Source organism: Protopterus annectens, chromosome 8.part0 (genome assembly GCF_019279795.1).
Source record: "Protopterus annectens isolate FY-2018-M chromosome 8.part0, PAN1.0, whole genome shotgun sequence".
NCBI classification, from domain to species: domain Eukaryota; kingdom Metazoa; phylum Chordata; order Ceratodontiformes; family Protopteridae; genus Protopterus; species Protopterus annectens.
This window is the reverse complement of record NC_056741.1, coordinates 823,284,790-823,300,597: the sequence shown is the minus strand read 5'-3', so window position 1 is coordinate 823,300,597 and position 15,808 is coordinate 823,284,790.

Genomic DNA, 15,808 nt, shown 5'->3' with positions numbered 1-15,808 from the left:
AAGGTGGAGAAAATATGGAATAACAGTGACATTGCAAAGAACTGGACGTCCCTCCAAAACTGATGAAAAGACAAGATGCAAACTGGTTAGGGAGGCTGCCAAGAGACCTAGAGCAACACTGAAGAAAATGAAGGAATTTCTGGCAAGTACTGGTTGTGTACTACATGTGACAACAATCTCCTGTATTCTTCATATGCCTAGACTTTGGGGTAGGGTTGCAAAATGGAAACCTTTTCTTACACAGAAAAACATCCAGGCCTGGCTAAAATCTGGAAAACAATACATCAAGTCTCCCAAAAGCATGTGGGGAAGATGTGTTATGGTCTGATGAGACCAAGGGTGAACATTTTGGCCACAATTCCAAAAGGTACGTTTGGTGCAAAAGCAACACTTTATATCACCAAAAGAACACCATCCCCACAGTGAAGCATGGTGGTGGCAGTATCATGTTTTGGGGGTGCTTTTCTTCAGCTGGAACTGGGACTTTAGTCAAGGTGGAGGGAATTATGAACAGTTCCAAATACCAGCCACTTTTGGCCCAAACCTTCAGGTGTCTGCTAAAAAGCTATAGATGAAGAGGAATTTCACCTTTCAACATGACAATGACCCCACGCATACATCCAAATCAACATAACGATGGCTTCAGCAGAAGAAAATTAAAGTTTTGGAATGACCCAACCAGAGCCCAGACCTAAATCCTGGTGACCTGAAGAGGGTTGTACACAAGAGATGTCCTCACAATCTGTCAGATTTGGAGCACTTTTGGAAGGAAGAGTGGGCAAATATTGCCAAGTCAAGATGCGCTCTGCTGATAGACTCCTACCCAAGAAGACCGAATGCTGTAATTAAATACAAAGGTGCTTTGAAAAAGTATTAGTTTAAGGGTGTGCACACACAACAAAGTATTAGTTTAAGGGTGTGCATACTTATGCAACCAGCATATTGTACATTTTTTATTTTTTTATATTTTTTCCCCAGATTTGTTTGTTTTTCAATTGAATTGTACAGGTTATAGGTCACATTAAAAGTGGGAAAAGTTTTGAAATTATTTATTGTGGTCTCATTTTTTTTTTTTTTATATCACAAAAACCTGGCATTTTAACAGGGGTGTATTGAAATCCCGAATTTCAGTATTTCGAAATTCTATAGCCGAAATCTTTAAATACCGAAACCCCATAAGTGCGAAATTTAAAATCGCGAACCTACAGTGCAAATACACCACACACATACACATACACACAATCTCTCCCCACAATCAAACAAACAATCCTACACAACAGACATGCAGGGGGGCAAGCCCCCTGCACCCCCATGTGGGGGGCTGCACCACCTACACCCCCACTACTTATATATACTAACTCCGAGATCGTGCAATCACACACAAAGGTAACTCACACACACACATTTCACAGCCCCTTGCACACACACAAACACACATCACAACCAAAACACACACTAACATACATTAAAGCCCCTAACCAACACACTCATACATACTTACCTACACATACACCTATGCATTCACACACCGCAACACCAGAAGCTCCGAAGTTCGTTATTTTGAACTTTGCGCTTCTGGTGTTTAAATTCAATTATAATTTCAAAATACTGAAAGTCGGGATTTCAGTATTTCGAAATTATAAAGGGAACCTATATATATATATATATATATATATATATATATATATATATATATATATATATATATATATATATATATATAGATAGATAGATAGATATAAAACAGATTCATGTTAGAAACCTAATCAGTGTTAATATTCAGTTACATTGGCAAGCATAATTACCTTTTTAATATAATGAAAGTGGATATGAAAATTATTCCTGTATGAGTTATGGTTTCAGATACACGTACAATCAGACTAACATCTAAAGGAACCAAATTGACTCCATTAAAAATAAAATACTTATAAAAATATACACTTTTGCTAAAAATTTCCAGCTGAATTTGCTTAAATAAATGTTGTGGTTCTTTTTGAAAAGAATATATGTAATTAATTGTATGCATCTGTTTTATTTTAATCAAATAGAAAAAGATTTTGAGGACATCACTTCAATAATTTATTTGAAAGCAATATAATTACATTTAGTGCTAATGCACTGTCTTGACTCTTTTCTGCAAGTCTGATCTAATTTCTTCCTTTTCAACAGAACTGTTGCACAGTGGAGATTTTCAAGGTCTGTAGTCTGGAAATATTTACTTTTATAGCGATTAAACCTGATCTGCTGTTTTAAGATTTATTTGTGCTTCCCAGATTACTGACTCTACATCACTGCTGTGAGGCTGGCAGGGTTCAGTCAGGAAAGCATTCAGAAATTGTTCTGTAATTTTAGATTACATATTTACATAAGTACAGAATTTAAGATTATTTTAATATTACTACAGAGTGTACAAATGTGTTCATGAATAGTACATCACACGTGTATATGAATGGAAAAAACTCGTTCAAATTAGCTCAACCTGATTTTGGGTGTTAATTTTTCCATTATGCTGGAGTGCTGGGGAATAAATCAGTCTCAATTTCTTTTTCTTTTTCACATTTCTACATCCAGCATTTTTTTACTTCTATTTGAAGACAACATTGTTAAAGGCTAAGGTACACGTAACAGAGAAAATATTTATGTATTTACCAAATTTGCATGGTAAAAGTTGAAGGAAAAAAAAACAAAAGGGAAGAAAAGGGAAGAAAAAATAACAATATCAAATATGACATGTATTTTAGTTTATAATTTTCAAAGACTAAAACGTTGTCCTTTGGGGTGTAGACTGCTTAGCCAAATCCAGCAGGTATTAATTAATAAGCTGGGCTTTAAGGCAACTGAAATTTTCTTAATAATAACCACTTATAAAACCATTGCGAAACCTGTCTTTCATAAAGGGTCTATATCATAAGATCAAAACTTTAGTTACTCGAATGCCTAAAGCTCGATTTGTAAATACTGAAAACTGAAAAACCGCGAACGGCCTCTTCCACACAGGCAAAGAATTCACTTGGCCATATGAAAAAAAAAAAACCTTTTAAACCCAGATCAAGTGGGTGGCTTCATCCCTCAACACCCACCAATGTGGGGGGCTATGCCCCCAGCCCCCTAACTAAATATACCAGCTCCAAGATCACTCTACATTGGACAAAAAGGCAAATTCCGCATAATGGCCCAATGAATTCTTTCCCTGATGAAAAATTTACGTAAGTGGCCGTTCACAGTTTTTAGCTTTCGATATGCACAGATCGAGCTTTAGGTATTCGAGTACCTAAAGTTTTGATCTTATAATATAGACCCTTTCATAAATATTGTCTTAATTTCAAGTAGTATTTTTAACACAGTGTCCATGCTTTGTGTATACGTGTGTATGGGGGATAATACTAGATAGTTTTAATGAAAAGAGAAAGGCACTGTGGATTATTGTTTATGAGACAGTGATGCATCTTAAGGAAGCTATACTAAGACAAAACATATATTGTAACAGTACACTGATTTACAAACAGATATAGTTAGGCTAGAATTCAGAAATCCATTTATAGCATATGCCAACTACTTTCTCCTAGTTAGTACATGAGAGACATCAAAGAAAATTGCAATCAGGGTCCTGGTCCTCCTTTTAAAATGTTTTTATAACTGTACAACTGTAATTAGGCTCTACTAAAAGTCTCTGTAATGATGATGTTTCTAAACTCCTTGTTGAATTGATAACATGTTTTGTTTTTCTAAAAGATCCTGGTTCATGACTTAAAAGGTTTTGCTGACTAGCCCACCTACTCTGTTAACAGACTCAAAATAAAATCAATAAAATTAATAAAAGAAAACATATCTCCAGCTCTGCTACACTAAAGTAATGCACATGTTTAAATACATTTATCAGATGTATAATTTGTTTTATATACAGTTAATGCTTTTGGACTAGTTACAAGAGGTCCCATGTCATATGGCACATATTTACACATAACTGAGTCTGAATTTTGACTTCCATGGAGGTTAGACTGGATTCTCAGTGTGTATGTCTTATTTGTTTGCCAAACATAGCATCCTTTCACAAGTGGAGAAATAACGGCAACCGAAAAAATATATTTGTAGACGTTAACAAATATATTTACTTTCAAGATCTTACATGTTTTAAAGTACAGAGTATAATTTAATGTGGAAAATGGTCTGAATGCAAGCACGGGCAATTCTCTGATTGCATCCAAGGTGAGTTGGGTATAATTACTGAACCTGATTTCTGAGAAAACAAATGGGAGAGATAAATATGATAATTATTTTTGCCGAATAACCTATCCTGATGAAGAGGTAGGGTTTATGGCCAAGGAGGAGCAATAACTGGTGTTTAGTCCAGAAGCATGCTCATATGTAATGTGCATTGAGATTTAAGTTGTGTCAAAGAGCAAGGTATACATAGAGGTTGTATACAGCTGTCAAGGTGTCACTCTACCAGAACACCCTGATCTCCTCTTCACAAACTTTTCCACTTGGTAACTTGGTCTAAATGGATAAGTAAGTTATGTATCAGGGATATTGGAGTGGATGAGCAAGGAGAGTCTCTGAGATGCAGCAGATGGCATTTAGATATAGTGAGGACCAAAATAACAAAAAAAATTCTCAGAAAATGGAAGCTTTGGATGAAACTTTTTTTTTTTTTCTTACTGGTAGAGGATGTTATAAATGGAAAAGAACTATGTGTCTACATTCTGGCATGTCAGTGAAGACAAAGCTTTAAAGATAGTTAAATGTTTAACTTTTCATGAAGTGGAGAAATACAACTAATAGTAAAAATTTCAGGAATTATTATGGGACTGCAAAGAACTTTCAATTTATTCACAATTTCTGGCTTTAGGCTCAATTGAGTTTACAGAAATGTATGTTATTCAGCTGAGGAATACAGCTATGAATTTATTGAGTTGTATTATTCTTTAACAGATGGCATGATTTGTTATATAAGAATGATAAAAAGCATGCTATTAAGAGAAATAGACTTGATCTTATCCTTTTAAGAAGCTGTAAAAACATGCAGAACAAGTGACAGCATTAATTTACCATTAAAATGACTAACTGAGTAAAACGATGTATGTAAAATAAAGTGTTATCGAATGAAGCAGAATCAGAAATAAAGTTAGAATTTGCTGCAACAGTAATATATATATATATATATATATATATATATATATATATATATATATATATATATATATATAAACACATATATACATGATAACCCAAGTAATCTGTGGTGGTGCAGCGGTAGCATTGTCGCCTCACAGCAAGAGGTTCTCCCATTCAATTCTCAGTTGGAGCACCTTCTGTGTGGAGTCTGCATGTTCTCCCCGTGGTCGAGTGGTGTTCGAAAGACATGCGTAAATGGGCATGCCTTCATTGAAGGTTGGGCATCGGGCCGGCACTTCGGCACTGTAAAAATCGACTGCCAATCATTAGCAGACCGGAGTTCCGCTGTGGCGACCCCTAACCGGAAAAAGCCGAAAGAAAAACAACATATATATGATAACCCAAAATGGAGGTCATAGGACATGGAATGTAGCATTAATTCATTATTAATTCATTAATTCAACCAGACAAAACCCCCTCACTGAGTAAAATCCTGACTCCATACACCAACTTAAGTTCCCTTCGGTCTTCAAACAGTAATCAAGTATCAACCATCAAATCTAATAATTTGGGCGGCGATGCTCTTTATGCTAACTCTATTGGAAAGCAATGGAACTCCCTTCCTAACTACCTTAGACTCATGCCATCACTTTACCTATTCAAAAATAATCTCAGAGAATATTTAAAGTCCCACTGGTTGTGCCCCTGTCTAAACCCAGACTAATTCCTATAGGTTTCTTAGTTCCCTTCACCCTTCTCACTTACAAGCTATCCTCTACCATTTTACTTCCTCCACTGGTACGCATGTCATGTTACCAACATAGCTTGTTCTGTCACCTCTCTAGCTTAAGCATTTTTTTTTTTCTTCTAGTATGTATATACTGATGTCATACTGTTTTGTTATCTTTATAATGTTGTTCCTCTTTCTAATTGTAGTGTGTTATTTTTCTCATTATTGGAGCTTTTCTCCTCGGGCCTCTACTGAAAAAGGATATGTATCCAGCTAGACTAGCCCGGTCAACAAATGTAAAATAAATAAATAAATAAATAATTCATGCTTTATGAATTTGGTGATACGAATAAGCATGCAAGGAAGAACTGTCTTACATTTACTTCAAACTGCAGAATCTGAGCTAGAATATTTTATCTTGATTAGAAAAAGAAAAAGAAAAACTAACATGATGAAAGTTATTTCCATACTGATGAGCAGAAATATGAAAATTACCTTGTTGGTGTTACAGAAAGTAAATAATTGATACTATGAGGTCTGAAAAGTATTAGAATCATTGGAAATCAATACTGACAATTACTGGATGGAAGGAAACATGTCAAAGCATGCATGATGAAATATACTGAACAAAAAACTGTTTGCACATTGCTAAACATTCTGGCCACTGGTTGGCACCATTACATAAGAATGTATTGACATGTCAATATAAAACTGTGAAGTATAATATATCTATTTTTTTCAATCATAGCTCTTAAGATAATGCTCTTAAAAGTTTAGACTGCTAAGTTTGCAGAAAGCTAGGACTAATAAAATTACTTCAAAGTGCAATATTGAAAACTGCATGTTTATTTGTTTATTTCCTTTTATCTTATTTATCCTTTATTGACTAGGTTAGCAACACTAGGATAGCAGCCTCTTTTCAGTGGATCTAAGACGGTATTTATACTACTAGGGAAATTTGGCCAGGGCACCAAGGAACACCCCCTACTCATCACTGTTGTAAGTTAGACACATTTTGTAGGAGCACTTTCTATTTCTGTTTCAGCTGTAAAGGTAGCCCAGAGAAACAGGGACACAAAAGAGAGGGAAGGAAATGATAGAGAGGTGAGAGAAATGGAGCAGAAACCAAGCACTGAGGCCACATAATGTGTACAGGATTGCAAGGAGATGTTTCTAAGACATCTGTTTGGTAGAGATGAGTTAGCAAATGATGGGTGTATAATTACAGCCCTCAAATCAGGATAGTTGTGAGAAGATTTTTTTTAAAGAAATGGTGATGTAGAGTGAGCCAGAAAATGAAGGAGTTGTTTCCTGGGAGGAAATTATGGAGCGAGTACAAAAGGAAGATGCAGAGATGATCCTGAAGAATAGTGATGAGATGGAAAAAAAAATATCTACAGAGAAAGTAGAAGAAGGCAGAAGGGGAGTAGCAGACAAGAAGGAAGAAGAAAATGAAAAATGGAAGTATGTGGTAAGGATTCAAAGTAAAGAAGACAAAGAAATGGATCAGTATGGGACAATTGTAACTGTAAAAGGACATGGGGTTAGCATGTATTCTTATTAGCAAAGAGATATTTTGTGACATTATAATTGAGCCTGTTTTTTCAATGGAACATTTTCATGGAAAATATGAATAAAAAGAAAGGCTGTAACCCATGGAATATTTATGTGATAAAAGCATTTAACAGGGAAACAAAAAAGAAAATTAATGTGCAATTTCAAACTGAGATAGAAAGAAAGACTTTGAAAGGACATTTGAAAACTTTATGTAAAGAAATACTGGACATTGCAAATTTTTATCACAAAAGGGACTTATGGACTGGAGGCTGGGATTATAATATTGTGTTAAAAATAGAAAGAGAAAAAATATGCATATACCAGGCATGATAAATGTGGAGGGAAATAGGGGTGTCATAAAATACTGGGGGCAAACCCCAAACATGTTTGTTTTTTGTAGAAAAGAAGGATATTTGATAACTAACTGTGACAAAAGAAAATGTTATATTTGTGGGGAAACAGGACATGATGCAAAAAAATGAATTGAGGTGTTATAACAAAATTGGGCATTTATGGCTGGATTGCACAATGAAAAGAGTAAAGAGAAAGAAAGACAAGAAATTTAACAAAGAGAAATTTGAAAAGTAGAAATAGAAGAAAAAATAGATGAGAAAAAATAATAAAGAGGACACAGAAGAACATTCTGAAATAAGTCATGAATAAACTGGGAGGTAGTAAAAGAAAAAAAAGAATTATATTTGGTAAAAGGGTAACAGAACATAGAAATTTAAAAGGGATAAGTACAGAACAAAACAGAAAATAAATGGATGAAAAAGAATATAAACAGTTAATGAATGGGGACTGGTATAATGGTTAGGAGTTTCACTCACAGACACAAGGCTGAGTGTTTGATTCTCACCTTTTGTAGGGAAATTTGACTAAGCATAGAATGGTCTATTAGGAAATCTATCCTAGCAATTAGCTATAAATGTATGAAACTATGAATCTAAGGAAAAGGGAAAATGACAATTTTAGAGTACTTTAATTTGAATAGTATTAAAAATATAGTAAGAAGGATAAGGATTTTTGAGTGTTGTAATATATGTGATGTAGATATAATTATATTACAAGACATAAGATGTTTAACAAATGAAGAAAGATTAAAACAGAAAAACTATGGGAAGGAAAGATAATCTGGAATTTGGGAAATGAGAGATGTTCTGGAATAGCCATATTCTGTAGAAATACAGTAAAGATATTAGATGTAACTTTAGCATTAAAGGCTAACCATTAGGAAGGTTAACAATTGTAGATTTAAAATGGAAAGAACAAGTATATTGAATTATAAGACTGTGTGCTTATACTAACTGTAAAGAAAGGGAAAGCTTATTTCACCAGATTGTAGACTAAGTAGTGATAAATATGACTATTATAATAACAGCAGATTTTAATTGTGATTTATCAGGCCTGTGTAAAAAGACAGGACATGATATAAGAAAAATGTTAGTAACTATAAGATGTGGTAAGTTATAACTTTGGGAAAAAAATTCATGGACTTACAAAAAAGTATGTTGTTGTTGTTGTTTGTCTTTTCGGCTTTTCCCAGTTAGGGGTCGCCATAGCAGAACTCTGGTCCGCTAATGATTGGCAGTAGATTTTCATGAACGTTGAGGTGCCAGCTCAACCTTCAACCTTCAACGAAGGCACACCCATTTACGCATGTCTTTCGAACGCCCACCCAACCACAGGGTGAACATGCAGACTCCTCACAGAAGGCACTTGTAAAGAACTGAAATAGATTATTTTATAGTGTCAGAAGGTTTAGTTATAGGAGAAAGGGAAGCAGTTGAAATTGGATTTTCTGATCATCTTCCATTATGCCTTGAGATAAAGGAAAACAAGGAATGTATAAAATAGGCAAAGGATTAAAAAGGATAAATGAGAAAGCATGGAATGATGAAGGAAAGAGATTAGTAATACAGTTATGGAAAGATCATATTAATATGTGAACATTTTATAAAGATTGGTTTGAATGTTGTATGATATTTAAGGAAAAAAAATAAAAATGTTTTTTTTTTTTTACAGTGACAATATGATGTGATGAGTACAGAAAGAAAATATAAAAGAACATGTAAAAATGCATTGGAAGATTTAGCACCTAATGACAGAAAGTCTTTTGACAAAGAAAAAGAATTATATGAAAGAAATAAAAAATACAATAATTGTTATAAAAGCAAAGATATTTTTACAACAAAAAAGAGAAGTATTGCATTACTTAAACAGATTAGGAAAGGAAAATGGTAGTTTAATGAGAGAAATAAAAAAATTAAAATGAGAAATAGAAAGAAAGGAAAAGATTATGAATAGTATAGTACAATATGTATAAGAAATGTTAAAAAAGAAGGTAGTGAATTAAAACATGGACAGCAAAAAAATTATATTTCTTTAAATGAGCTAGATAAAGTGTTACAACACATAAATATGGATTCAGCTGCAGGACCAGGTGGAATAGGATATAAAATGTATAAAATGTAAGGGTTTGGCAAAAAAATAAATAAATAAAGATTTTGAATGAACAGCTAAATGAAGGTTTTCTGTATAAAGAATTATGTAGTGGAATATTTACATTCATATGGAAGAAAAAAATAGAAAACAATTAAAAAACTAGACACCAATAGTACTGCATAATAATAATTATAATATCTTTATGAAAATAATACAAAAGAGATTTGAAACTAAAATGGAAACTATTATGAAAGACGGTATATATAGTATGAAGAGGAAGGTTGTCAAGAATCACTAATGATAGAGACATTGTGGATGATATTATGAATAGAAAATGAGAAGTGAAAATCATGATAGGAGATCTTAATAAGGCATTTGACACAATTGGATATGAAATCTTATGAGTAATAATGAAAGAATATAATATTAGAGAGAAAGTTAGTAAATCATATATGTCAGTATATAGGAATAGTAAAGTAAAAATACTTGCAAATAACTGGTTAAGCCAAGAGGTACATATGAAGACAGGTATAAGACAGGGATGTCCAACGAGTTGTATGCACTTTGCATTATTTACAAATGCGATAGTATGTAAAATAAATTACAAAATGAAGGAGGCAGGGTATATAACACCTGAAAGGTTAAGAATTATAGTTCTGCTGACATATGCAGATGACATAATAATATATCCAAAAAACAAAATTTGGATAAACACAGTAATAATTTGCTCAAATGAGTGTCTACATGTAATAGGGATGGTTTTAAATAAAGAGAAAAGTAAAGGTTTAAGTGATGTAGCAACTCTAGGGGGCATATATTTTACAATGAATGACATTTCTATGTTAGGTATAAAATTTGGGAATAAAGATGTGAGTAGAATTCAATGAGAAAAACAATAGAAGAAATAAAATAAACCTGTTTTTTCTAGACAACATGTAATTATTCAGAAAAAGGCTTATTTGAAAAACTCGGTACTGATGGGAAAAATAGCATACTTAGCAAGTGTATTTATGTTGCCAACAGTATCTAAAAGGAATTCTTGCAGACACTTTTTTTCATTTATATAGGGTTGTAGAGTAAACCGAGTTAAAAGAGGAGTTTTGTATGCAAATAAAGAAAGAGGAGGTTTAGGGTTAATTAACCTAGTTGTATATGCTGCTTCATTAAATTTGTACAAATTGTTAAAAAGATGAGAGAGTAGTAGTAAAACTTTATAAATATAAGTATGATGAATTTTGGGGTATGGTAATAAAGAGAGAAAGAGTGTATAAACGAAGAAAGAAAATATTACCAAAAAAAATTTTTTTTGCAAAATAAAAATTGAATATATAGAAAAAAATAAAAAGCATGATATAAGAAAGTAATGATAAAACATTACTATGTAAAACCATGGGAAACTATAACAGATGAAAAAATTAAAGCTATAAAAAGAAGAAGCAAATGGCGTAATCAGAAAACAAAATGTGAAGATTTTTTTCTGGAGATTGGTAATATATAAACTGCCAGTAAATGGAAATATGCTATTTAAAAAGAAAAGTGATAGAATATGTTTACATTGTCAAGAAGAAGAAACTACAGAACATGTTTTTGAGATGTAAAGGAGTAAAAAGTTATATGGAAAACTATTTATTTATTATTATTATTTAATTATTTGCCATCTGTTAACCGGGTTAGTCCAACTGAGCCAAGTTGCTCATTTTCAGTGGAGACCCAAGGAGAAAAGCTCCAGGATACTAAATTAGCATAAGTATTACAATGCTAGAAAATATAAGAAATTAACAATGCAATGTAAAAAAATGAGATAACAAACCAAACATAAGATATACAGCCAATGAAAAAAAAGAATGCGGCTGAAAGCTGGAGTACAAAATGCAGGCATAAGTAAATGCAAATAAAGTTTACAAGTCATACAAATAGCATGTTAAAACCCATAAAAATAAAATGAACAAGGTGAGAAAACAGAAACAATATGAGCATATACTTTACATGGAAGCATAGTACTAAATATTAGATTTTTGACAGATTGAAACAGCAAGTTCTGAAAAGTAGAAGTGAGTTAGAAAAAGATGAAGTGATAATAGGAGTTCATGGAGGATTATGGCAAGGGCAGGATTTAAAGTTTAGGAAGTAACTTTTTACTTCAATTTTGAAGCAGACAGTACTATTAATATTACAAATGTTAGGGGATAGCTTATTCCAAGCTTGGGTCACAGAATTTCTGTAAAGGAGTTTGCCAATATTTTTGTTTGCTTTATAGATATCTAAAAGTTTCTGGTCAGAGCTATGAAGTGAATGAGCTAGGATACAAGGGGATACTATGGAAGAAAGAGGGGAACAGGCCATAGGTTTATTTAGTAGGGAGTGTGTAAACATCAGCTAGGAAAGAAGCAGGAGCTGGGGGATTTGAAGCCATTGGAGTTGTTTTAGGGCAAGGCAGTGATGAGATTTGTATGGTTGGTTACAGGCGAATCTGACAATGTTGTTATAGGTTTGTTTAAGTTTAGTTAATAGGGATGATTGGAGATGGGTAAGGATAGGAGAGGTGTAGAGAAGGCCAGGAAGGAGGAAGGCTTGAGCTAGAGAGGATTTGGAATTGGGAACTAGGAATTTTTTATTTCTATAGAGAAGACCCAATTTTTGGTTTGATTTTTTTGATACAGTGTTGCGTACGGATGTCAAATTTTAGCTGGTCATCGATTATAGTACCAAGTAGTTTGGTGTGAAGATCTGTTTTGATAGGGGTGTTATTTAGAAGGAAATGGTAAAGCTAGACTTATGGTGGGACACAAATTTGGGAAGAAAAATAGGATCTTGGTCTTTTTGAGGTTAAGTATAAGTTGGTGTTCAGTTAGCCATTTTTCCACAGATGAGAAAGTGTTTTGGGTTATAGAAAGAAGGTTAGAAATGCTTTCTGAGACAGAGATGATAGCAGAGTCATCAGCATATTGAATAAGGGAGGAGGAGGTACAGGAGGAGTGTAGGTCATTGGTGAAGATGTTAAAAATGAAAAGGCCAAGGACTGAGCCTTGATGGACAGGTGGACTGCCAGCTAACAGACTGGAGTCTGTTTGAGAGATAGCTTGAGAACCAATGAATAGAAGGAGGGAGAGGTTAAACTCAGTTAGTTTGGCAATTAGTTTAGAATGAGAGACCGCATTGAAAGCTTTAGAAAGGTTGAGGAAGAGACAAGAAACTAGTAGGGATTAGTAGATAGCTATCTATTAGGTACTTAAGTAACTGATTATGAATACATTTCTCAAGGATTTTGTAGATTGGACAGAGAATTGCAATGGGTCTGGAATTAGATGAATCTGTGGAGTTACCTCCTTTATATAATGGCATGGTGTAGAATGATTTCCAGGTATTGGAAACAGTGTTTTCTTGGATAGATCTGTTAATTAGGATTTTAAAGAAGATATTTAAAGAAGATTTTTTTCAAAATTATAAAAGATGTGGCTAAAATAAACACAGATATGATTAAATATGGATATTATAAGAATAGAAGTAAGGAATATGTTAAAAGAATACATAACATTATTTTATGTTATATGGAATGAAAGAATAAATTTAAGATAGCATGATTTCAAGCAAAATAACGACTAATACAAAATAAGAGTGACAAGTCTGAAATATATGGGTCATATTCTAATATTAAAGGGAGTGAAATCTAATTCAGGACAGGACAAAACAGTTGTGTACATTTCAAAGGCAGAACATGAGTAGACATCAGATATTTACAGGAATTATACAATATATTGTGTAGTTTGCACCTAATATTTCTAATATAACTATGCCTCTAGGAAAGCAGTTACTGAAAATTTAACTGGGAATGGTGATGCTAACACGTAAAGACTTTTGGAATGGTCGAGAAGCTAGCTATAGATTAATCAATATTGAAATATTGTGATAGAAATAAGCCAATAGTACTGAAAGTAGATTAATCAAAGAACAGTATAGAAGCTTTAATTTTACAAGAGAGCAGATTGGGTGCCTATGGGCAAATAGCATTTTAAATTGCACAGAACAGATATGGTCAGATAAATGAACTGCCAATAACAGTGTATACATGTAAGAAGTTACATAGCATTGCATAAATACACATATGGTAAAGAAATTATGATGTAAATAGACTACAGACACGTATAAAGCATATTCAGACAGCCCTTTCATATGGTTACTTAAAGAATGAAGAGGATAATGTGTCAAAGTAACATCTGGAAGTGAAATACAAATCAGACCAAGAAGCACACACAGCAGATACATTGAGTACAGCATATTCACCAGAGAATATAAGCAAAGGTTGGAAGAAGCACTAGATGATGTTTTTATTAACACGTTTTTATTAATACTACAGCTACCAATTACAAAAGAAGTTAAGTAAGTTCTAGGATGTACTTACACTGACTTAGAAATGCAGTTACTAAAGATACCATAATGAAAGGCTGGTATGATTAAAAGTCTTCAATAAGGAAGACATTTGGTCTTATTTATTTATTTTTATTTCAACACATAAATGTGTCCTGGGTATGCAGTTTAAAACTGGCAAAGTAATATTTCTCCATCAGATAATGAAGATAAATGCTTGAGACAATTCATGAATCACATCTGTAAAGGAGAAAGCAAAAAAGAAATAGTAAGATATTTATTATACTGATCAGGAATCCCAACTCAAACAGATCATATAGTACAGAAATGCACAATCCTCAAATGCATTCCAAAGCAACTGTCCAAAAGAAGGGATACCAGTATATCCTGTGCTAGCTCATACATTGAACCAAGTGGGTACTGATTCACTCTAGTTCAAAGAAGGCAATTATCCTATATGAGTAAATTATTACTTCATGTTCTATAAAATAATCAGAATTTTAAACACAAGTGTAATTTTTGTATTATAGCCTATATTGTTGATACAAGGGATACCTGATGTTGTTATATCTTATTATGGCCATCAAAACAAACATCAAGATTTCAGAACATTTATGAATAAATGGGAATTCAAACTTATAATGTCCAGTTCACATTGTCTGTGATTTAGTAAAAGTGAAGAAGACTATCCAGACATTTTTGGGTGAAACAGGTCTAGTAAAAAGAGTGAGGACTGTCGTTCTGAACTTTGGAATATAGTAAATTTCTGCTTCAGGGATGGGATCTGTTACCAGCTCAACCATTATTGTACATCCATGAAATTACCAAGATATGGTCTAAAGCTGCAGATAGTACCCCAGCAGTGCAAGGATTCAGTGCCTTCTAAACATTTAGACCAATGACTGCACAGACAGGGACCTAAAATTGGAGGTCTCTTGATCTACATTAGTGACCAACATATCTCTAGGTTAGTTGAACAGGATGACATATTGGTTGAACAGGATGACATATTGGAGTTCTTCCATGTCCATAATACCACAGACAAACTCCCATACCATATCCTAGTAAGCTATAGGTCACCCTCTATATCCCATGCAACCCATAGCTCATATTTAGACCTACTGGAGACATTCATCCAAATACCATACTCATCGGGAACTTTAATTATCCCTCTATAAAATGGGAAACCTACATGACTTAAATTTGCAGTTGCACAGATTCCTAGGTTTTATATACACAAGCACCTTGGACCAGTTAGTGCATATGGCTACTAGAGGCTCAAACATACTGGATCTGGTACTCACAAATATAAAAGAATGCTGTACCTCAGCCATTGTTGTACCTTCTCTCATAAAATCAGACCACAAAACAGTCTCCATTGAAATAAGAATCAATTCTGTAACCTCCAGAAAACCTTGTAACAGATAGAAATTACTCCAAGGTAAACTATCTTCTATTAAGTGATAACTGGTAACAATTTCAAGCCCCTCCAAAGTCAGATAACTTAGTAGCCTATGTAGAATTATTCACAGAAGCTCTGTACAACCATGTCAATGACTGCATAGAGGATGTTGTGCCTAGCGGATGTAAGTCCAC